The following is a 23,166-nucleotide window of genomic DNA, read 5'->3' as shown; positions in this document are numbered from 1 at the left end:
ACTAGCCCCTGTGCTTTGGGGGAAAACTGCAACTGGAAATAAGTATTTGAGTGCATCTTATTCAACCTGAATGCATGCAAAGTTTTGCCTTTTACATAGCCATGTCTCTTCCCCCTCCTCTCCTTCCCTGCCTTCATTTTTGTTTCAGGCATCGTGACATCCTGATCCAGATGGTCTGTTCCGGGCCCTACAACAGGGCAAACAGGATGGGAACCCTCTCCTGGAGGGAATGAGCCTGTAGATGATGCCAGGCAGGGACAGCACCTCAGGCCCCGTGAGACAACTATGCAGGTGCTTGAACTTCAACCACATAACTGGGGAAACTGAGGCACGTAAGTGATGACAAGACTTGCCTAATCCCACCTGGCAGCATTGCACAACTGGAGCCTGGGCTGGGCAGACCCGTGGCAGTGCTCACATATGGTTGCTCCTATGTACTTCCAGCAGGTGCCTGGTGGTATAGGGACAGATGGACTTAAACGGTATCTTTCCCAGGAAGCTCAACAGGTGGTTGGAGCAATTTCTACGCAGCTCGCTGGGCTTGGTCCCTCCTGGGAAGAAGGCAAGGTCTCCAAGGAGGTCTGCCACAAAGTGATATTTACAAGCAGCCCATTTTGTTACAACTAATGACTGCCCAAGGCCCTCTCACTGTGATTGGTGCCATCCAGTTTCACAGCCAGGATAAGGTGGGATGGCCACCGGTGCAGGGGCACCCGGGGGACTCTGTGAGCCACCAGGCCCGGCCAGGGCAGCCACTTCAGTCAGTGAGGCCTGGCGGCTGCCACCCCACCACCACCCCGCCGTATCCCTGGGGCTGGGGGAGCCACTGCCCTGCCGCCCCCGTACCCCACAGCCAGCGGGGCGGCCTCCCTCCGCCCGGGCCAAACTTTTCGGCCCAACTTTCCCGCTTCCGCGTGCCGGGGGGAGCGTGGCAGGCGGCGGAGAGTGGCCCTGCAGCTGCCGGCGGTCTCCTTCAGGGTTAGGCACCGGCCACATGATGCCAGTTAGTGTTATTATGGGGGGGGACACACACGACATGGGACGGGGCACAGCCACTGCCTGACTTTTGGGGAAGGGGGTTTATTTTGCATTTTCTCCTTCTTCTGGCTCCTCCTCTTCTTCCCTCCTCCTCAGGGGGAGGGGAGGAGGGAGGCTCTGGGGCAGGAGTAGCCAGAGCAGGGAATTGTTTGGGAGTTCAGTCATCCAAAAGCCGTCTCTCGTATGGAGGGTCTGGCTTCCCGCATCCCGGCGCCTCTTCCCTCCTCCTCCTGCCGTGCCTGAGCTCTGCGCGGCCCCCCATCCCCAGCGGCAACCCGCAGAAAAAACACAACCACCACCCCCAAACCAAGGGCCCCCTGCCTTCCCCTTCCCCCCCCCAAAACAGGCTTTCCCCCTCTCTTTTTCTCTCTTTCTCTCTTGTTTTTTGTTTTTTTTTTTTTTTCTCTGTGTGTGTGTGTGCTGAATTCCCCGCAGATCCGGCCTGGAAGTTCCCAGCTCCTGGAGTTAAGCCTCTTTGTTGCTTCCCTTCGTTTGGGGCATCTTTGTGTTTCCCCGCCTGCTCCACCGGAGACTGCGGTGAGTGAAGCGAAGGGGGCCCGGGCCCGGCAGTGCTGGCGAGGGGCTGGGAGGATGGCTGTGGTGGGCAGCGGGGCACAGGGCTTTCCCCCCTTCTTCAGCCAGTGGCGACGGTGGTCAATCTTTGTGTCAGAGTTTGGGAAGTTGGTGTGGGGATGCAGGGAAGGGGGTTTGCTTGGCGATGTGGGAGATGTGACAAGGGAGGAGTGGAGACCCACCGGCCCCACCAGCATGGGGCTTGTTTTTGCTCAGGCAGGTGGGGGGCTCGGCTGTTTCCCTCCAGCTCTTCCTCTTCAGTTGGGCGGCGTTAATGGAGGGCCCAATGCATGCATACACACCGCGGTGCTCCGGCGCCTGCCTGAAACTTCACCAAAAGCTTGGTCCGCAACATCGCCCTGTCCTTGCTGCCGGCTAATTGAAGAGAGATGATGCATGGTGGACAGAGGGAGAGGGAAAAGCTGTGCAAAATAAACCCCAGGTTCATCCTCTGTTGCTCCAACTCTTGTCAAAAACTGACGGGAGTTTGCAGGCAAGACCCAGCTCTGGCAGATGCAAAGGCATTTCAGTTTGAGCCCTGTGAAGGGGCTGGTGCTGCTGCTGCAAAGAAAAGCGGGGGTGGGTAATCTGCGAGTTAAATTTTTGACCTCTTCTTTTGTGACTGTAGAGTTTTTAACCCTGGTGCAAGGATGAGGAGTGATTTGGGTTGGGAGAAGTAATTTTCTGCTTGGTGGTGGGATGCTGTAGGATTTGTGCATGTGTGTCTCGCTGCTTGGACTGCAAATTTGGCAGGTCCCCCGTACGGTGCCTGTAAATAGAAAATGTGCTGGGGAGAAAGTGGGATGCTGAATTTGTAGCCATGTCCAAATGAGACTTTTTAAAGTGCTCTGAAGATATTAATAATTACTGTGAAAAACAATAGCAGATTTTTTTCTAGTACCCCGACTGGCAAAAGGTATTAAATACAAATCTTGTATTTTTGGACATTTCCCCAACTAATTCTGATACCCCAAGTGTTATTTCACTGGCATTGTGGGGAAGGCAGTTCAGGTCTATTAAAGGGGATTTTTTGTCCTTGTTTGTTTTAAAGAAACTCTCTTGACCTCTCTGCAGCATTATGCGAGTGGGATAACAGGAATACACACACATACTGTGCGCCCGCATGTAATTCCCGGCATGTCTTAAATTGCTTGTTTTTCTTGGTGCACAATTCTCTTAATTTCTACACTGCTCCTGTGGTGTCTATTCGAGACATTCATTTGCAATCTGTCACTAAAGTTTCTTTTCCCATGGGCTAAAAAGCTACTGTGGAAAATATCAGAAGTGTGTGGGCATTTTGTAAGTAGGATTTTAGCTTAGTCCTCTTTTCTTTTGAAACTTACCGCCTCAGTGTGCATATGTTTAGAGGAGGGTTCTTGCATATTTATACATGTAAACCTACATGCACACACTTTTATTTAATGGGTTGGATATTGAGGTTTATGGCTCCAGGAAGGATTTCAGCAGAAACACATCATGGGTTTTCAGTGAAAATTTGTTCCGTTTATTTAAGTGACCTAAAGAAATGAAGGTGAAATAACTTCCTGTGTTAATAGGAGTCATCTTGGGATCTTCTGAAGTAAATAGCATAGAGTGCTGTGAGCTCCCTGCTGGGTGCATGATATTCTCTGACAAGAAATAAATGGAGTTTTGTTCCATGTACTTTTCTTACCTCTCCCCTCTAGATACAATTACAGGGACTCATCCTACAAGGCAGACAAGGTGCCAGTAGGTGTTTTCTGCAAGGGTTGAAGTCAGATACCAAGCAGTCTTCCCTGCTGGTGCAGTTCCCATTGGGGAAAATGAGGCAGGTTCATCTCAAGGGCGCACAAGGGTGCAGATTTGAAAAGCAAGTTCAGTTTTCTCCCTTTCTCATACACGCACACACCTACAGGACCTTTCTTTGAGAGATATCCCAGTACAAGTAGCTGATTCATACAAATCTCTGCTTGGTGCAAATTAGGATTACAGGTGAATGTATGTGTTACAAACAGGCATGTGATTCTTATGGGTGCTCTGAATCCCTGCAGTCTGGAAAATACAGCTTTTCTGTATCTTGTACTGACGTGATACAGAAGCACAGAGCGAGAGGTACTTAAAGATTGCAAAGTGAAACCCAGTGCCTGGTTTGCAGAGGTCTTCCCAGCCCTTTGGGTGTGAGACTCCTGGCTTGGAGTTTTGCTCTGTTGAAGGACAGGGGAATCATTGTCCAGTCCTCTCCACTCCTTGAAGTTCTGCTCTGTCCTCAAAACTAACAGCAGATGCATCCCTCCAAGCCCTCAGTACCAACTTGCAGCCCCGCAGTTTCTGGGCTGCTGGTACAGATACTTCCATCTGACTGGGGCTGGCAGAGTTGGCCCGTTGGGAGCCAGCTGGAGCCTCCTGCTGAGCAAGGAGCATTGCAGGTGGGGCCATGAAGCAAGCAGCCTGCTTTGCCCCCACTCTCCCCAGTGATGCAAAGGGGAAACTTCCTGAGTGAAGAAAACCAATACATTTAGGGCAGACCTGAGTTTTTGCAGTTTCTTGCCATTGTTACCGAATGACCACACTTGACTAAAGCACCAACAAATCTACCTGCCAGTGCTTCCCAGCCTCTTCCTGAATTGCACGTCCTCAGCAGCACAGAAACCTCAGAGTCTGCTACCATGCCGAGAAAAACAAAAAAACCCCACCATATTACTATTTCTTCCTGGGCTGTGAGAGGGAAGATGGGTGACAGGGCAGGAAAGACACTCTTCAGGTGGAAGCACAGGTTTGGATGTGGAGCTGTTTGGGCTGTGTCCTCAGCTGATGCACGTACCCTGTGTGAGCTTAAAGAATCTTCTCCACAGCCTTGGTTTTTCCATGCAGAAAATGGAGCTAAACCCTGTGCCAATGGGGTGAGCACTGTGACAGAGCAGATATTGCCATCCATGTTGACTCTTGTCAGCTGATCAGCACCCATCCTCGTGTCTTTCAGAGCAAAGCTCAGGTGCACCAGGGAGGACCGGCTTTGCTGTTCCAGGCTTCACGTGAGCTGCTGCAGGGCTGGAGAGGCACCTTTATGCCTCCAAATTCACTCCATTTTCCCAGAAAACAGACAGGCAGTCTCCCCAAACCCATCCTTGTGCACCTTACGAAGTTAGGGAGCAGTGGCAGGGAACAGTACATTGGGGACCACGTTGGTTGTTTTAGCCCAGGTTAGCCCACAGGTGGGTTTGTAGAGACCTCGGGCTATGTTAGTCTCAGTTTAGTCACTCAGCCCACAAGAAGTTATAGCAGCAGAAGGCCAGCGTAACTCTGAGTTAACAAAAGTTTCTTTGGCACTAGATAATGGTGGATTGGTTGTTTTAATGCCTGTCGCCGAGTGCCTCAGAGGTATGAGGCACAATTCCCTTGGACTTCTTTAACGTGCAAAGATGACTCAATATATTAGTGCTGGCATGTTACGGATGAAGGCTTGCAAATCTCTCGGTTTAAACCGTTACCTCCTGGGCTAAAAACTACGCAGTGCAAAGTCAATGGTTGGGATGGGTTATCCTGCAAGGAAAAAGCTCTCTTGTAAAATCTTCAGATCTCTGGTTAGAGTGACAACATCCTGAGGAAAAACCTGCTGCTGCGTATTTTGGTGCTGCTGTGGTCAGTCTTGATTTAAGAGGTTGTTATGTATTCCAGTTCCTAGGCCACGAGAACAATTTAAGGAGAATAATGAATAAATGAGTTGCAGGTCCTTAGGTAGAACATGGGTGAATATAATCTTCCAGTTTTCTAAATGTACTTTGGGTAATTGTTCAACAAAAGTTATCGCAAGCATCTTTTTTTTATTTTCTGGTATTTGGTTTAGTTCCTTCTGGCCCCAAATCATACAACATTGCTTCTGGAGCTTCATTGGCTGAATATAATGCCTGAAGCCATTTTTCTGGAGGGAATCCTTGTTCTAGGATGGGAAGCTTTCAAAATTTGCTTCATATGCGTATTTGCACATAAGAGTTTTTTAAAATCTACTCTCCACAAGAGCATGTGCTCCAGCAACGCAGCTGTATGAGAGTACACGGGAAGCTAAGACAAAAGGAGTGTGGATGCAGTAGAAGCAAGTTGACTGAAGAGCTCAGAAAGATATTTGTTGCAGGGGCAAAAAAAAATGCTCAATGCTTGCACAGTCCCAAAGCTGCCACAGGCAGTGCCGGGCTTCCCACATAAAGAGGGAACAACAGATCCCTGCCCTGAGGATGTTGCATGCTCCTCTTATTAAAATGGCCTCTCCCCTACAAAAGGACAAGTGGGACGGAAGACTCGGCTGTGCCTGATGGGGTTGTTAGCAGAGCACCTGACACAATGCAGACAGGGTGCCTGAGAGGGGATCTCAGGGCTGCCCTTGTGTGTTCTAGGAGCTCTTGAGTGAGAAGCTGTGCCAATTTATTTTGGCTCTGGTAGGATCGATGGAGGGAAATGTGCTTCAGGGAGCGTGTGGGACGTGCTCAAGCTTCTTCACCCTCCTCATGGGCAGTCTGCCAGCACAGAGGTGAGAGCCAAACTTTACCCTTGCTTTGTGCTCAGCTGCTCTGGGGAGACTTGCTGCCCTGTGGCCGAAACCCTTCCCTGAGCTCCCCTTAGACATGAGGATGGCGGCTGCACCTTGTGCCTGTGCAGTGGGTCGGAGACTTGCTGGGTGAAGTCCAAACCACACCACAGCATGTTGCCTATATGAAAACCCACTCTTGTTGAGTTCACAGAGGTTTTGGGCTGCAGTGTGTCTGTATATGTCTGTGAAAGCCAGATGGTGTTTTGGAAACTGGTCATTTTTCATTAACTTCTGTGCCCAGTGTAGGCAGTAAGCCTTTCATTCTGAGCCCTGTGGTGGCAATGCCATTTTGGTTCTACAAGGTCCACTCTGGCAAAGACATTAGCCAGCAGGTCGTACTCTTTATGCAAAGCCATGGTCCTGGGGCCCTGCCAAATGCAATGATGTGTTCGCTGGTTGCAATGTCAGCGAGTCTGAACAAGCTTGTGTGTCTAAAGACTGTGCATCAGGCCCTTCTGCTGTTTTTTAAATCATAAGAGTTGAGAGAAAATGGGTGCAGAGATCCCTGCCAGAACTGTTTTGTCAGCCTCCAAATACCAAACTGAGGTTGCTTTCTATTTTTCTCCTAACTAACAAAAGGACAGGTTAGGCAGAGCCCTGTGAATCAATGTGGTGACATTAGTGTGGTTAAGAAAACTTGTGGTGACATAAACCTACTGAGGTAGTCTTTGAGAAATAAACCTCAAATGTGGATACAATGGCCTAGAATATAGCATTTATATACAAAATGCATCTTCCTCTGATAATGTCACTGAAATTTATCCTGTTACTTTTGCGTAGAGTAGCCACCTCGCTTAGTGATGTCACTGTTTTAGGACACAAGCCTGGCATGTGAGGAGAGCTGGGTTTGGTTCTCTACAGCACAGATTTCCCACTGAGTTGGGGCAGATTACTCTTTGCCTCAGCTCTTCACCTGCAAAACCTGTAAGTGGCACTTCCCTGCCTCCTTGTGGTGTTGAGGATAGATCTGCTGAAGATAGAGAGAGACCATAGATTTGCCGGCCCTCAGAAAACCTCTCGGATAAGGGCCATGGTTGATTTCAGCAGGGAGCCTCCTGTGGCATTGGCAGCCCAATGGGAGGCTCCTGTGGTTGCCTCTGGGGACGTCCACCCCTGCGTGCTAGGTGGATGTGGGCTCTGTAAGGGCTATGTGATGCTTTTGGTTTGGAGGGTAGGCTGGGCGTGTGGCTATAGAGAAGCCGCTTTCTGAGCATGACCCCTGGGGAGTCTAGCGTAGGTAGCAGCACTGCAGCTGCAGCGAATTTATGGCTCCAGCCAGTGGTGGTACAGAGAGGCCATTGTAATCCTATGTACTGTACAGTGTACGTCTCAACAGGCAAAGTGCCTCCTGGGTTGGGATTTCTTCCCCCCCCTCCCCCCCCATCCCTTCACGTCTAGCTTTATGAAGTTCCTCCCGTTAAATTGCAATTTTGGCCTTATCTTCAAAGAAGCCCTTTGGTGCCAAGCTTTTAAAGGTAGGGAGGAGGCGAGAGCAAAAACATCAAATCCATTAACAGCCCAGTTGCCAGAGAAAATGTTTTTTAAAACAAAATCTGAAACCTTAGTGTTTGAGATCCAAAGCTGAGATTGAATACAAGCATGGGCCTTGTCCCCAGAGAGTCACAGCTCTGGGAATATGCTGGCAGAGACCATGGAGCGAGGATTCTTGTGCATGCACGCACACAAATAGACAATTATTTGGAAGCCAATAGTATTCTGGATGCTGAATAATAATTTACTTCATCTAGTGCCTTCTGTCCCAAGTTGCTCTCTGAGCTCTAGCTGATGTGGAGATGGTTCTCATCGCTCCAGCCCTCCACTGGATGGCAGTCCCCTCTGGGGCAGGAAGGTGGTGCTTGCCTGCACGCACATTCCTTGGCCGTGGGTGGTAGAAAGGACTAGCTGGCCCTGCTTCTTTAGAGCTTGCCGCTGTCAGTGAGATTCCTTTGGGTCCCCTGGATGGTGATGGGAATGTGATTTTTACTTTTTTTTTTCCCCCAAGAAGAAAGCTGCTTGTTTAACAAACCCAAGCATTGTCAGATTGAAGGGCTGGATTTGAATCCCAGCGTCAAGACATGTCTTCAAAAATGTGCTGGGTGGGATTTTCCAGAAACACCTGGGGGGACTTTAATGATGTGGTGGAGAGTCAATAAGACTTGTGCATTGAGAGACCAGACAGCTGTCCCCTCGCTTTTAAGTACAAGCTCATGCTTGGTGGGTTTGTGGGACGGTCCCACTGTCACCAGTGTGGCGGCTGCTCAAATCAGTCCTGAACACCTACTCCTGCACAGAAGTGGACTCTTTGTTTCAAAAGTGGGTATCAGGCACATCTTGGCTTGCAGGCAGTGGAGCTGCAGCCTCTAAGCCAGAGCCATTTGGGCAGAAGGACGACCTAATTATCCAGCTGTAATGGGCTCTAAATCCAATGAGGAGCACCCCATCACTGGTTCCTTCTGGGGCCTTGCGGCACAGCCAGCCAGACCACAGTAGAGTTGTTGGGACCCTGGCAGGACGAGGGCTTGATATGTACTTGCTTTTGAGTCCCTGTGGGGACTTTCCTACCCCTCAGCTGGCCAAGCAAAGTATCTGTCTTGTAGCTGTCAGCCAGCTCTGGAGCTGGAGGCTTGTAAGGTGAGACAGGGCTGTGAGAAGCTGGAACATGGAGGGCTCCTCAGAGAGGCATACCACCTGCTCTGGATGTGTCCATCATCACTATTTCATCACACTGCTGTTGCTCTTGGGGTGTCTGGGGCTGGCCTGAAGGGAAAAGGTCTTTGCTTCCTAGCAGGCAGGGAGCAGAGCTCCTGGCTTCATGCCAGCTTGTGCCTGAACATTTCTGTAATGCTGTAGAGCAAGAGTCCAAGGCAGCACAAGGGCTAATTGCTTTTGAGAACCTTGCTGCTTGACCACCTGAGCTGTGGTGAATGTTGCAAGAGTAGTTTAGTGCATTGGTACCCCAGCTTCAGGCCCTGCCAGAGATCACTACCCAACCAGTAGAGAGGGGCAAGGTCTTGGGATCATGGTCAGCTATGTTCAGTGACCATGCAGCTTGTTAGCTCTGTGACAGATGCTGAGGCAGGGGGGTCAGTACCAATGTATGGAGCTGGAGCCCAGGTCCATTGTTTGCTCATCCTGCTTCCCTTTTGGCAGGGAGGCAAGTAGCCAGTCTGTGGATGTGTTAGGGAAGAGCAGTGTGGTTTACATGGCTACAGCAAGACAAGACAGCCCTGTATATCATAGGACAGGCATCAGTCTGCTAGTGTTCGCTAGATGTACTTGCCTGGTATGCAAAGATGCAATACAAGCTGTGGGATCCTGCTGATTGCATCATGAAGCCTGTTGTCTTTTGTGGGAGCAAGGGTCAACTATTTACACCGTGTAGCATATTAGGCAGGATTATACTTGCTAAATGTACAGTTGTCAGGTTTTCCTCATGACTGCCGAGACTGTAGATTTGGGGAGGAGGGAAAAGGAGCACCAAGAGAACAACATCAAGAGCAAAGTGGCAAGCTGTGTTTATCGTTGGTGCTTGACCTGCACTCCACCCTATAATCTGTCTCCCCTGGGATAGCTTTGGATATCCCTAACCTCTGAGCCACTTCAAAGAGCCACCTTTAAAAAAACTTCCCAAACTAGTGACCAAGCAAACAAGCAAAAATTTCAGCAGCCACAAAAATGTGACTGTAACCCAATTTTTGCATAGCTACAGCACAGAAGATAACTAGAGGTTTCTTAACATTGACTGTCTGGATGAAGGCCTGAGAAAGGCTTGCCACGCCATCTTCCCCCATCACCATATTCTAAAACCTGAATTATTATTTGTATTACAGTGTGTGTACAAGTTTTAACCAAGTCTGGGACCCGGCTATGTTAGATGCCATGCTAAATTGTAATGCGAGACAGTTCCTACATCCCCATTCGAAACAGCAAGACAAATGCAGAACAGAACATGAAAACAGAGCATGAAAAAGGACACATGTGCCTTGGGGTGGCTCGGCAGGTCAGGACTGGAGCTTAGTACAGACTCTGTATTGCCTGATATTCAGTCCCGTGCTCCATCCTCTGCCTGCTCTTCAGAAGAGGAGGTCAAAGTCAAGGATTGCTAGGGCTTGACTGAGAGTTGTCTGCCTTGAAGCTGAGAGTTATCCATAGCAGAGTCTCTCCTCCTTAGCCCTCACATCAGTCAATAAAAAGTGATGTGGCTTCATGTGCTCTGGTAAGCTGTTGCCTGAATGGGGCACTTGGTGCTGCAGGTGTTGTTGGTAGTATCTGGTTGCTGTGGCATGCCTTGCGTTGGGGTGGGCAGCTGGTCTCGTGGAGCTGAAACTCCTGCCTGTTTTCAAAAGGCAAATAAGCAGGAGGTCTGCTGGGGCATTGGGGAAGCTGCAGGTGAAAAGCAAGAGTGTGTGGCTGAAGGGGAAGGAAAGGAGCCAGTTATGACTTTAATTCTCTCCTGTCAGCTAGTTTTCAGTTGCAGCATTGTGCTTTGAAAGATAGCTGGAAGAGCAGAGAGCCAGTGTAATAAAAGTGTTTTGCTTCCAGCATGCAATCTCGAGTAAAACAATGTCGTTACATAGTGTGCCGCCTTTCTTGCGGGGTCTGGGACTGTGCTGCTCCCGCTCTGGAGGCACTGGCTTTCAGTGCATGAGCCAAGGATAAACTCAAACAGATGTTAAGGCAAAGTCCGTGGCTCGTGCTGTGGGCCAGGTGCAAGCAGAGACATTGCTCACTTCTCCATGGTCAGCACAGGGGTACCTTATGCTGTAGGGAGGTGCAGGAGGAGGAACAAAGAGCAGCAGGGATACAGAGAGCTGCTATTCTGGAGAGCTGTGGGCCATGTTGATCATGTGGCTGGGGTTACACAGGGGTACCCACAACACTAACCTGTCCCCTGCAGGCACAGATAGCCCAGGATGGAGCAGCTATGTGGACACTAATGGTAGGACATGAGCAAAACCTGGCTTGATGGGGTAACAAGGAGCTATGTCTCAAGTTCAGTGAAACCTCAGCAGGTTCTTTCACCCCTCCTTTCTTGCCTGACTTACAGCACTGTTTTGGGGAGCCGGTGGAGATGCATAGGCACCTTCTGGCACCTGTTTGTTTGTGGACAGCTATTGGCAAACTCTTGGGGTGCTGCTCGTGGTCATGCCCTGCTGCTGAGTGAATAACAGCCTGAACTGCAGTTGGAGGCTTGTTGCATAGAGGAATGTTTTGAAACTTGTTTTAATGGCACTGTGTTGCCAAGGGCCCTTTGTGGCTGGATGAAGAGGTGACTCCTTCCCCTGCTGTGCAGGGAGAGGAGCCTATCTGAAGCAGAATTCCTCCATTTTTCGAGTGGATTTGATCTGCCCTCTACAAGCCAAATCATTTAATTCAGAAGACATCTTAGATGAGGTGTTTGGGCCCTTGCAGTTTCTCCCTGGCTCAGTCAGTGCCTTGGGAGTGGCGGGAGATGCCAGATAGCTGCACAATTATGGCTTCTTCTTCTGTGTTGGTCCCAGGTGTCTCCTTATGCATGAAAGCCTGCAAGGAGACACCAACGCAGCTGTTGCCTTAATTTCTGTCCAGATTAATTAGGCAGGGCATGGGATGAAGAAGGTGTCAAAAAATTGGTTTGTGCCACCCATCCCTCCTTGTGCTTAGGGGAATAGCCTATTCCTCTCTCTCAGCACACACATCCCTCTCAGTTTTGTTGGAGAGGCTTTTATCCCTCAGACTCTGTAATGGGGAGGGAGAATGGGATTGCAGCTGAGGCTGCTAGTGTGCCTATGTTCCCCACGTGTGCTGCCTCCCAAAGGATGTGGGGGCTGCTGCCAGGCCCTCACACCCCCCTTTCTCCCCATCTTCTGGCTTTAATTGAATCTATTCTGCCTGAGGTCCCTGCATGCCAACAAGTTGCCAGGGCTGAGAAAGTCTTGTTGGGCTGTATCCCGGATGCCCCTGTCCTTACTTGTTTTGGGGAAGGCTGATAAGGAACAACTCGGGGTGCCTCCCCAGGCGCCAGCCTGCTGCTGGAGAGATGCTCCTCACCCTCACCAACACAGAGCGAACACGGGGTGCTGGCATGTCAGAGCGGGTTCGGGGAGCCTTTGCCCGGGCAGGGTGGCTGCCTGCAGTTGCAGGCAGGGCTGCTGCCTCCCCAGAGGTTATTCTGGAGAAATACCATGCTTGAAAGGAAGGCCACATCTCTCCTGCCCTTCTTCCCCCCTGGCTGGTGGATTGGGGCACAGAGGTTCAAAGGCAGCGTTTTCAAGTCTCCGCCAACATTTCCGATCTCACAACGTTTTGCAGACTGGGAGGGTTTTGTGTTGACCTGTCTCCTTACAGGCAACCAGAGAAGCAGCTCAGTGGGGCTGGCGGACATGGCATGCACCAAGGTGCCAGCATCTGCAAGGGGCACGTAGGCACTGGGCCAGAAATCCTCACCAAGCTGCTAATGAGACACAGATTGACAGCTTTATCTGGGAGCCTGCAGCCATGGGCTTCTAGAGCTTTCTGCTGAAGAAATATGAGTAAAAGCTGGTGGTAGATAAGGGTTGGAAAGGAAGACCCTAAAATAAAGAACCTTAGAAAGGCCATCTGGGATGGACCTCAGAGATTGCCTCTGCCAGAGACTCCTCTTGTGGTTTTTTTTTTTTCTGAAGGTCTCCTTAACTACTTGGGGGCTGCAAAAGATGACTCATTTTCCATGTAACACTTTTGTAGTCAATATGTAAGACCAGCAGAGGTTTCTCTCTGGCTTTTACAGTGGAGACTCTCCAGAGGCTTTGCTGGGGTACAAAGCCCTGGAGGCTACGACAAATGTACTCCCCTCTTGCACAGGGAAGGACGCTCCCAACAGATGTTTGTTATCGGCAAAGCAAAGCAGGGGAACAGACAAACTTCAGCTGGCGAGAAATGCAGAGGGTAATTGTTGTTGTTTCCCTGTTGGGCTTGCAGAGGGAATTCTGGAAGCTGCTTATTGCCCCATTGTTACAGTTTTTGTTTATATAGCTTATCTCTTTCATGAGAGACTATTAAATCCTGTAGCATGTTGTGGATGTGACGATATGAGAACAGCTTGCTTTACCCATCTGAGGGCAGAGTGTGCCAGCTGCACAACTGGATTTAAAATCACAGAGCAGCACTTCCTCAAAACTGAGGAGTGCTTTTCATCCTAAAAGACTTTATGGTATTCTCCAAATTAAGAAATGGTCAATAATTTCCCTATTGGTAATTCTGAGATTGTATTTCCCTTATATAGCTGAATTTTCCCAGTTGCTATAGGGAGGGGGAAGTCCGTATTCCTTTCCACTTCTATAGCAAATGACAGTATTTAAAATAATTTCGAGGGTAGGTACTGACTGAGGTTGTCTACAGACGACTAGGCATTGAGCAGTGAAAGTTTTTTCTAGGGTTATTGGGTGCTACGGGACAGTCACAGACTTCCCTTCTCAAAGAAAGTGTTGACAGTCTCTGTAAGCAATTAGAGAGAAATGTCTTTGAGGCAGAGGATGTCTTTTTATTGTAGTTTTGTCGAGTACCTAATACTGAGGTCTTAAAGAAGTCTCTGTAAAATAAGAGAATCAAATACTCCTTTTGTTCCTTTACCAGACAGTAATGTAAGGATCTTTGGAAGATCCAAAGATTTTAAAAATATTTTTTTCCTGGTAGGCAAGTGAGCAAATATTAGAGGTTTGCTATGTTGTCCCAGACCACTGCTGGGTGAGTCTTTGGAGAGGATGATCTGATCTTTTCTGTGAAACACCTACTAACTCCTCTCAAGCAAAGGTGATTTTTGCATTAAAAAGGATTTCTAAATTGATAAAGCAATTCATAGCACAAAAACATCTTACTCCTGTGTGACAGAGGAAGAAATAGACTTCTTGGCTTAGGCCAACGTTGTGGCTTTTAAGAATTTCTTGGGCTCAACAGTATACATTAATAGATGTATTAATAGATGGATCCATTAATAGGTGGAGAATAGATTCACTTCTGTTCTGCTTCTCCTGTTGACACTCCCCGAGGCCTAGGGGCTGGTGTCGTTGTTTCTTCCTGGTCTCCTTACTGCATACTGCATTGGTTTTCTCCAAAAATGACTAAACATATGAAACAAGGATTGGGGTTTGGGGTTGGTGTTTGGTTGGGTTTTTTTTTTTCCTTCGCCTATTCTAGGGCAGACACTGACCACAGTCATGCATTTGTTTTATTCCCTTACTTCCAAATGCAGTCACATAACAATAGCCTGTAAAAAAAATTACTGGAAGCGTTTTGGTCATTAATTTGTTTCCTTATTTGGGCTACAAGGAGCAGATTAGCATTTGGGTGAGGAGGCTGAGAGCTCTAAGCCGTCTCTTCCAAGGACGAAGAGGGTTTAAATGGGCACCATCCTGGTAAAATGGAAAGTACTGTAGAAAGGCAGTCTTTTGGGGGCAAGCACTTCCATTGCTCCATGTGCAGAGCCTCACACTTGGGGTCCCTTTTCTTAGCTGGTCCCAAGAGGTTATTTGCTATTTACGTAATAGTAAAGTCTTCTATGGATGCTGCTAAATAATGGGCTTTGTCTGCCGCTGGCAGACAGAGATGGGCTGGAAGAGAAATGTCATCTTTCGTATAGGGCTTCTTCAGAAGTCACTGACTGTTTGCTTTCCTTAACAGATTGCTAATAGAAGGTGGTGGGCGGTGTTGTCTTACTTATTTATTTTATGTAGGATGTCATGACAGATGCTGATTCTGAATGTTGTCCACAGCTGTAGAAACTGATTTCTTTCTAAACCAAGTTAATTAGGATGGAGGCATGGGAGCTGATGAGACATGGGATGATCTGCAAAAGAGGAAAACCCATCAGAGTACCAGTTGGCTGTGTTCTGTCATCTCTCTCCCGAGGAGCAGGAAAATAAGTATTTTGCAGGCAGGACTGGGAAATATGTTTTCAGTGTCTGGATCTGTGGGACTTGCGAGGTGGTATCACTGTTTGCAAGGAAAATGAAAAGGTCATCAGGTGGGACAAAAATGAATATGTGATCGTTGCACTGGTCAGGAGGGTGGCTGTTAAAATCTCAAACAGTACAGGCAATGAAATCTTGAAATTTCATCAGTGGTTCAATGGATTTGGTCGTTATAGGAGAGAAAACAAAAGCAAGTGGAACTTTTGCATACTGGAGAGAGAATACCATCTGATAAAGGCTAGACCAGTAGGTAAAGTTTTTCAATAGCAGGAAATTTCCTTAAAGTATTTATTTATTTATACTTTGCTGAAAATTTTTCAACCAGCTGTGTTTAAAAATATAACAGTAATGAGATCCTTAAAAAAGGAGTTGATCTCTCCCTCTCTTTGTCATGCTGCAGAACGCCAGGTGTAGCACAAGCAAGGCCTGAGGAATCAAAATGGCATAGCCCTGCAGCCTGCGTGCCAAAATCACACCTTGGGAAGCCAAACCCCAGAGGGAAGCACTAGCCTGTGGCAGGTCACAGGGATGCTGAAGGGGCGACCCTTTGGCCATCGTCAGGGGCAGCAAGTTCAGCCTGCCCAGCTCTTCAGGGCTCTCCAAATCTCCCCAGTTCCCATAGCCCTCCAGCAACTTGTCCTCAGGGCAGCAAGACCCAATTTTGTCTGCGCTGCTGGGAGGCCTTGAACTGTCTCTGACACCCCCGATGGGGAAGTGCTGGAATGAGGAAGAGGGGAAACCAAGGGCTTTTGTACTGAGGGAACAAAAAACATCCTCTATGTGTCCCTGGGTTCAGCTATTACAGACTCTCCAAATTGGACTGGTTTTGTGTTTTGCTTTTAAATGCTTCTCTAGCCAATGTGATTTTTTTTAGATTTTTGTTTTTTGGCTGCAGAGTGTCTCTTTGGGAGACAGAGCCAGTCTGGGGCTCTTCATTTGGCCCATCCAGCTTATCCACAGATCCACAGAGCGTGCACAAACCGTCTCCTCGGGGCTGCATTTCCTCTAGGATTCCCTATGGCTTTGCAATGGCCAAGCCTTTGTGTTTGGTAGCGAAGGCGGAAAGGCCAGCAAGGGCAGGCCAGCTGTGCTGTGTCCTCCAGCCCTCTGCCAATGGAGACTCGGGGTGGGGGGGGGGGGGCGGGAATGCTGAAAGGGCTACAGCTATGAGAGTGGTGAAAGATGTATGTGGTGATTGGCAGGAGACTGTTTTGAGGAAGAAGATGCCTCTTTGACAATGGTGGGATGGCACATGGTGGACTGGAAAGGTAAAGCAAGTTAGGTTTGGTGGAGGATTGTGTGGAGAAGTCTTGTCTCCTCTGGGCCTACTGGTTTCAGCTTCAAGATAACATATCACAAGAGAAAAGTCTCCTCTCCCCACTGATTCCTTTTTCCACCACTGGTGGCTAATCAAGATTCGATTTTAATTACTTCCCTCTACTCTCTCTGCTTCCTCTCCCCCTGCCCCACACATGCCTTTTTTTTAAAATATTTTTTAAAATGCATTTCTTTTTGGCAGGAGTTGAAACGCAAGAAGCTTTTGGACCAAGATGAAACCAGTGGAGGAGCATGTTGGGCAGTGCAGTGCTTTGTTCTGAGTTCAGGGGGAGAAGAGGGGGAAGTGAGGGAGGACAGGATGTCATTTCCCAGATGGGGACCCTGCCAAAGATATTCTTGCTTCAGAAAGCAAAGAGTGATTTTTGAGGTTATACCAGGTTTAACCCTTTGTCATCCTACTTCTGCTGTGCAGGGAAACAGCAAAGTCCTGGACCTAAAATGGGCTGTGTTGTGTTACGTGGCCCAGGTGACCTGAATGGTCTCAAGACAAAGTCTGTTGTTGTGACTAAATGCTAACAGTCTGAGGTTCCTGTTGGAAACCACAATGAGTGGATGAGAAATCTGCACTTGTTTATCATTGAGGGTCCAGAACTGGTGCAGTTGTGATCTGAAAAATAAAACCAGCATGTTCCTTACAGGAGTTCAAGACTGCTGTGCTGTTTCCTACCCTGCTAGAAGCACCTGGTGGGATCTGGGATGCTGCTGAACTCTGCTCCAGCTGTTCCCATCAGGGGGCAGGGAGTACTTTTGCCTTGTATGTGCAAGATGCTTGGGAAACACCTTGTCCTCCAACCAAAGGAGCCCTGTGCTGCTGGGAGCAGGGCAGCAGCAAGCCCCAGCCCTGGGTAGCTCGTGGTTGTGCTGGGGACCACTGGGAGGTTGCAGTGCTTGTTCATCCTCTTTGTTTTGAGCCAGTATCCTGTACAAGAAAATTGTGTTGTTGTGGGTATGGGGTGTGTGTGGGTGTGCGTGTGTGTGGAAAACCTCTGTAGGCATGTATTCCTATATTTGGGACTGCATTGGGCTGTAAATATTGCACGGTGTGTAGGCTGATGATATAATTGCCCCAGGTCTGTTGCACAGTAGCAAACTGAGGGTGGGGATACAGGAGGGGACCAAAGAAGGGAAAGTTAAAGCAACTCTATCTCTTCATTAAGATCTCTTCCAGGTTGTAAATACTTGGAGCACTTGTGTCAGGACTCCAGAGGAGGTCATGTACCTCCTGACTAAAAAAATCCAAGGGTTTTCCTCTGTGGTGCTGAGCTGTTTGCTGTTATGGAGATCCAGCCTTTTCAGTCTAGATGGGGTTCTTCTGGGAAGACCACCATCTTCCTTCAGAGCTGGAAGGGACCAATGCTATATGCATAAAATGCATAAAGTCCCTTTCTGTAAACCCAGGCAGGGAATTCACCACAAAAGGGGCTGTGAGAGAGCCAGCTCATCCTTGTGAAGAAGAGGTTTACAGGTTTAGTTTTGGTGAAATGTCTGAAATTGCGTATTTTTCATCCCTTTCCTGGACCTCTTAAGTCATCCACATGTCCCATTGGGCCGTCTTATGAGCCATGGGTGGGAAGCACTGACCAATTGATAGGCACTTGGGTGGGAAGCAGAAGACCAATGTTTTACTCCCTTGTTCTGCTGCTGACTGTATGACTAAAAGAAATTTCCTTTGCCTTTTGGAGGTCCCCTTTCCTCCTGCCCGTTGGCTTTAGCCAACCTAAATAAAAAGCATGGAGAGTGGTTATGGCCTTTGTGCAGCCTTGCTCAGTCTCACTGAGCACCTCTGGTTTCAGGGCTGGGATCAGCAGACCTGCTCTTAGATCTGTGGTGTGTTTTGCCTGCATCTCTGCCTCCCCGTAAGCACAGTAACTACCACCACAGGCTTCTAGGTACAGCACAGGACTGAAAATAATTGTGATACCAATAGCTGTTGGGTATCACTTGTCATTCTGCAGGGCTCCTGTCAGCCTGGAGTTCGGCTTCTTTTTACTTGCCCAGGTGGTTGCATGTGTACATGTGTGCTGCATTAAAATGCCCATTGAACCCACACAGACTGCTCTACTCAGGTCTGCAAATCCTGTGCTGGGTGAAAATACATTGAAGATGTGAATTGCTCCTTTTTCTTCTAACCAGGTGGTGGGTCTTCCTGTAGTACCTCAGCCCTTTGGCTTCACTGGTGCCTGCTGATAGGCTGGGTTGGCCTGTAACAGCTGATCATGGGGCATTTGCAAATGATGCCACATTGACTCTACTGCTTCTCCTTCTCTGTTTACTTAGTTCTTGGCAGCTGCATGTTTGAATGTTTGCTTGACAAACACTTTCCCTGGAGTCTGTGATTACAGAAAGTTTAGTCTGACAAACCCCACTGAATTATCCTGTTCTCTGTTGTCAATAATCTCTTGGTTGCACTCTCCCTTAACCACAATATTTTGTGTGCAGTGCAAATTCTTCTTTTTTTTTTTCTTGCCCCCCCCCCCCTCCCTTGTTGTAATCGGCCTGCCCCTCGCTGCTTGGGGCAAGGCTCTATCCTCAGGATGCTGACATCTGTATTTTACTAATCCAGAAATCCTGGGGCTACCAGGAAGCTGTACAGATAATGAGAGAGCATACCTGTTAGCACCTTTCATCTGAGAATGTCTGACTCATGTTCATCTGGTTACTGCTTGTACCAGCTGGGGTTTGCTATTCCTGTTTTTGCAACCTGGGAAGCTGAGACACATGGTAGGGGTATGCATATCCAATAGATGAAGAAGATATTCCAGAAATGTGGCGTCATAACCTCCATGATTATGAGTTTCTATCCCTCTTTGTCTTGCAAAACCTAATTTGCCCCCAAGAGGAAAGAGATGAGGGTTGGTTTGTTGGTTTTGAGCAATGCTTTATTTGCAGCGATGCATGGCTTTTTTTGGCACCCCAGTAAGTTACACCCAAGAACAAAAAAGCAGTTGCAAGTTTTCTCCAAGGTAAGTTAACTTCCTTGGCTGTGATCAGGTGTCCATAATGTAGTTCATGGGAAGAACGATATCCAAATATTGTCTCTTGTCACTTTGGTGGTTTGGAATGATGCTGAGGGACAAGTGTTCACAGCAGGCCCAGAGAGGGGAAAGATCTTGCTGTGTTTTGGGAGTGGTAATGAGACTGGTGAAAACATATCTGCAGGTGGTTGGGTGGTCACCCTGGACTGTTAATCTGCCCAGCTGCTGGCCTATTTTGGACAAGATCCAAGACCAGCTAGGACACTGGTGCTTTTCTTGCCACCTCCAAACACAGCTGAGGACCTTCCAAGCAAACCTGGCTGGTTTATGGTTTTGGGTGGAAACCACAAGCAAACCACGTCAAATCATTGGATCCTACCCCAAACTAGGCAAAGTGTATGGGCTTCTGTTCTGTTTCTCCTGGAGGTGACTGGGAGAGGAGAGAGATGGAAGAAAACCTCCTTGGATCCAGTGTTGATGTAAGGTCATAGGTGATCCATTCCTAAAGCATGCCAGTACCATTCCCATGGCTAGACCAGACCAGTGAGGGCAGATTAACACCCAAGCTGATGTCCCCTGGGAGCTTGGGTGTAAGAGGGGGGATATTTTGTCTGAAACCCTTCCAGAAAGGCACAATTGGGGGGGGGGGCAATTAAATAAATAATAAAAATGAAAAATATTATGATGAGGAGGATCAATGTGAATGTGTGCCCTCAACTTATGTGATATCAGCTGAGGTGATGGGGACATTGGGTCGGTGTTGCCTGCACTGTGGGGCCCTGGAGCATACTGTGCATGGGGGATAAGAAACCCTCAGAAAGAGAGGGGGAGAATTGCAAGCCCCAGGAGGTAAAAGTGTATTTATTTTTCATGTGTTGCATCAGAACACACTAATTTTGCCTGGGAGGGAGGGCAAGTGTGTGCAAAAACAGTCCGGCTCACTAGGAAAGGGGTGGGGGAGCATGATGCCAAATAGCTTGGGAAATGTTGCTTTAGGCTCGTCCCTTCCCTCTGCATCCACACAGGGCACAGGATCAGCACCCGAACATACAGACCCTCCTGTGGGCGTGTGCCAGGGCTTTGTAATGGAGCCACGCTCTCCCCTTGAGGCCAGGGCACCCCCGGCTCCCCGCCCTACCCCCCTTCTCCTCTTCCCCCTTCTCCCATGTGCTTTTATTCCTTTTGCAAACAACGTATGCCAAATCCGACTTCACAGCTGGCTCTGCTCCACGTGTTTGTTTTCTATGCCTGCACGGCGCTCGCCAGCTCCGCTTGCGCTGCGGCTCAGAGGTGGAGGCAGCGGGGGGAGAGCAGGGGTGGTGGGGAGGGAAACAGGAGCAGGCTGCTGCTTTCCAAGCCCTTATTTGTTTAAAGCTTAAGCCTGTTTGAGAGAGCCTTTTTGGAGTGAGGGGTAAGTGGCAGGGGCGGGATGTGGGGGAATGGAGAAAGTAAACTGAGTGTCAAGGAAAGCAAACTTTGCAGCTGGAATTACTGCTGGTGCTTATTGTGTGAAGGGCCCAGGGAGGTGCCTCCGGCTCCATGCTTGCTCTCTTGACGCAGGTACGGGTGTTAATGGGCAAGGGTGAAGAGTGGGGAGCCAGCAACAGGTCTGTGTTGTGCCCTATTGGCATGGGCACTGCTGCCCAGTGGGCATTGGTACCATGGTCATGTCAAACATCCTGTCAAACACTGGAGCAGGTACTAGCCATAGCTCTCACTGGTGTCCTAATGGCAGGCTGGGGTACAGGCAGGTAAGCCTCCCTTCTCAGGATCTGGGGTGGCAACGTTGTGCTGCTGCAACATGTTTCCCATCCTTTTGTTGCAGAGCGTCCTCTTGCAGAGAGGGGGAAAACAGGTGCTGGCCCTGCCCATTTCTGCAGAATGATGCAAGGTCTTGCTCTAGCTGCCCATGTTTGGGTCATTGTCCTCGACTGGACCATCACTTTCAGAGAGGTGTATTTATTGCTGGGATGATAAACAGGGCAAATGATGTGCAGACATTATCATTTAAAAAAACTTAAGAGATGCATTGGTCTCCTCTTCATCTCTGGGGCAGAGGAAATCTGTCACCCATCCTGAAAGCCTGGTGCGAGTGTGTTCCCCATCATTTTTCACCTCCAAGTGGACCCCATGGGATTTTGGAGCAGCACAGTGGCTGTCAGTCACAGCATGAATGAGGGCCATGACTCAGCTGGTCTGGGTGCTGGCACTCAGTGCCAAGCCCCTGCACCCCACCTAGGCATTTGCCACCAGCCGGAGTAGTTTCTATGGGTGGTCATTTCTGTCCCTTTGTTTTGCTGACCTCAGGCTTCCTCTTGTGTTTTTTGGAGTAGTGGCATGTCTTTCAGGGGAAATCTGTCCCAGCAGAGAGTCCTAGAGGTTTTTGACCTGCTCCCATAACCTAAATGATTACTGTTGGTGAAAAGCATTTAAGTGACAGCTATGGAGAGCAAAACCTCCCATTTAATGCGAAATTTATAAAAGAGGAAAAAAAAAAACAAACCAACTTTTAAATACCATCTTCAAAGGACAAGAAAAATGGGTTTGTGCTCTTTTGCATCCCAGCAACAAGTCATTGCTGAAAAGAGTGCAAACTAGAAGGCAGTTTCTCTTTATGGTGGTGATGGCGATGCCTCTAAAGCCAGCCATCTGGGGATTAAACTTTGTATTGACGTTACTGGCGAGTACTTTGTCCTGTCTCTTTTGTATGCTTTTCTGGATTTTGATGTCAACTGTGTTAAACTAGCCTCACGCTTGTTAATGCAGTTTCTGGGCATGCTCCCATTGAAATCATGGCAAAGATCAGGCTGATTTTGGAGGCAGCAGAATCAAGTCCTCTGTTATGATCTTCTGAATGCTTTGTTTTAGCAGGTATTTCTACTCTGCTGATGGCTTGTATTTAATATAATACAAGTCAGTTTTTTACTGCAACTGTTGTAGGTGCCCCTGCTCTTCAAATACACACTGGGAGAAGGCTCAAGAGCTAGGAAAGCTACCAGGTATTCGCTCTGCTCCAATAGGAAAATTTCCCCATGTCAACTTCCCCCAAGTAAGGCTTAGCAGTGTCACTTGCAGTTTCTGTGGGTGTTTCTGGTTTTTTTTGTTTGTTTGTTTGTGTGCCTGTTTTGATCTATTATTGTTCCTAATTGGACACGGACAAGATTTTTCTATTGTTCCTAGAAAAAGATGACTTTTTTTTATTTGATGCTTAAAGGTAATTCATGTTTAAGCATATCAAGAAGTGGGCTGCGCTTAGGAAGCATCTGTAGTGACTGTTTGTCTGACTTGTGATTGCTCCGTGAACTCTGACCGTGATCCACTTCCAAGACCCATTTTTCGGAGGTGGCTGTAGCAGACGGACACACCAAAATACTTCCTGCACCCTGGGCACTCCTGCGGCACTTCATGCAGATGCTGACTGGTGGCATTTGGCTGTTATATCGCCCCTCTGTGCTTTAGTTTATATTAGACAGATTCTGCTTTCAGGGAGAGGAGTGTTTCATCTGGTGGTTACCAGAATGAATGGATGCTGTGATATTTATTGTCTGTCCTGTTGCAAGCTTGACCCCATCACATGACAGAGACAATAAAACAGAGATCAGTCTCTTCAGGGCAGCTCCGTGACACACCTTTGCAATGATTTGTGGTCCTCCTTCCCCAGGGCCTGTTCCTGACCACTGGTGCAGATGCAGAGAGGCCGTAGCAAGATAGTAGGTAGTGTAGGATGCAGGATTTATAGAATTGCTTCTGCATC

The 23,166-nt window shown here is 48.4% G+C and overlaps 1 protein-coding gene across 6 annotated transcripts in view; it reads left to right on the top strand.

Annotated features, from left to right (window-relative positions):
* The first annotated feature begins 1,163 nt into the window (after window positions 1–1,163).
* The window catches only part of BOC (BOC cell adhesion associated, oncogene regulated), a 56,837-nt gene continuing 34,834 nt past the window's right edge, over window positions 1,164–23,166 (top strand). For 4 of the 6 annotated variants that reach the window (XM_064466660.1, XM_064466650.1, XM_064466639.1 and 1 more), the window contains exon 1: window positions 1,485–1,575. The gene's annotated coding sequence lies outside the window, so the exon portion shown is untranslated. Of the gene's footprint in view, window positions 1,576–4,570; window positions 4,623–23,166 lie in introns of all 6 variants that reach the window. The other 2 variants (XM_064466630.1, XM_064466647.1) reach the window with 2 other exon arrangements.

The sequence above is a fragment of the Phalacrocorax carbo genome, chromosome 1 (genome assembly GCF_963921805.1).
Source record: "Phalacrocorax carbo chromosome 1, bPhaCar2.1, whole genome shotgun sequence".
NCBI lineage: Eukaryota > Metazoa > Chordata > Aves > Suliformes > Phalacrocoracidae > Phalacrocorax > Phalacrocorax carbo.
The sequence above is the reverse complement of the archived record's forward strand: the minus strand, read 5'-3'. Positions and strand labels throughout refer to the sequence as shown.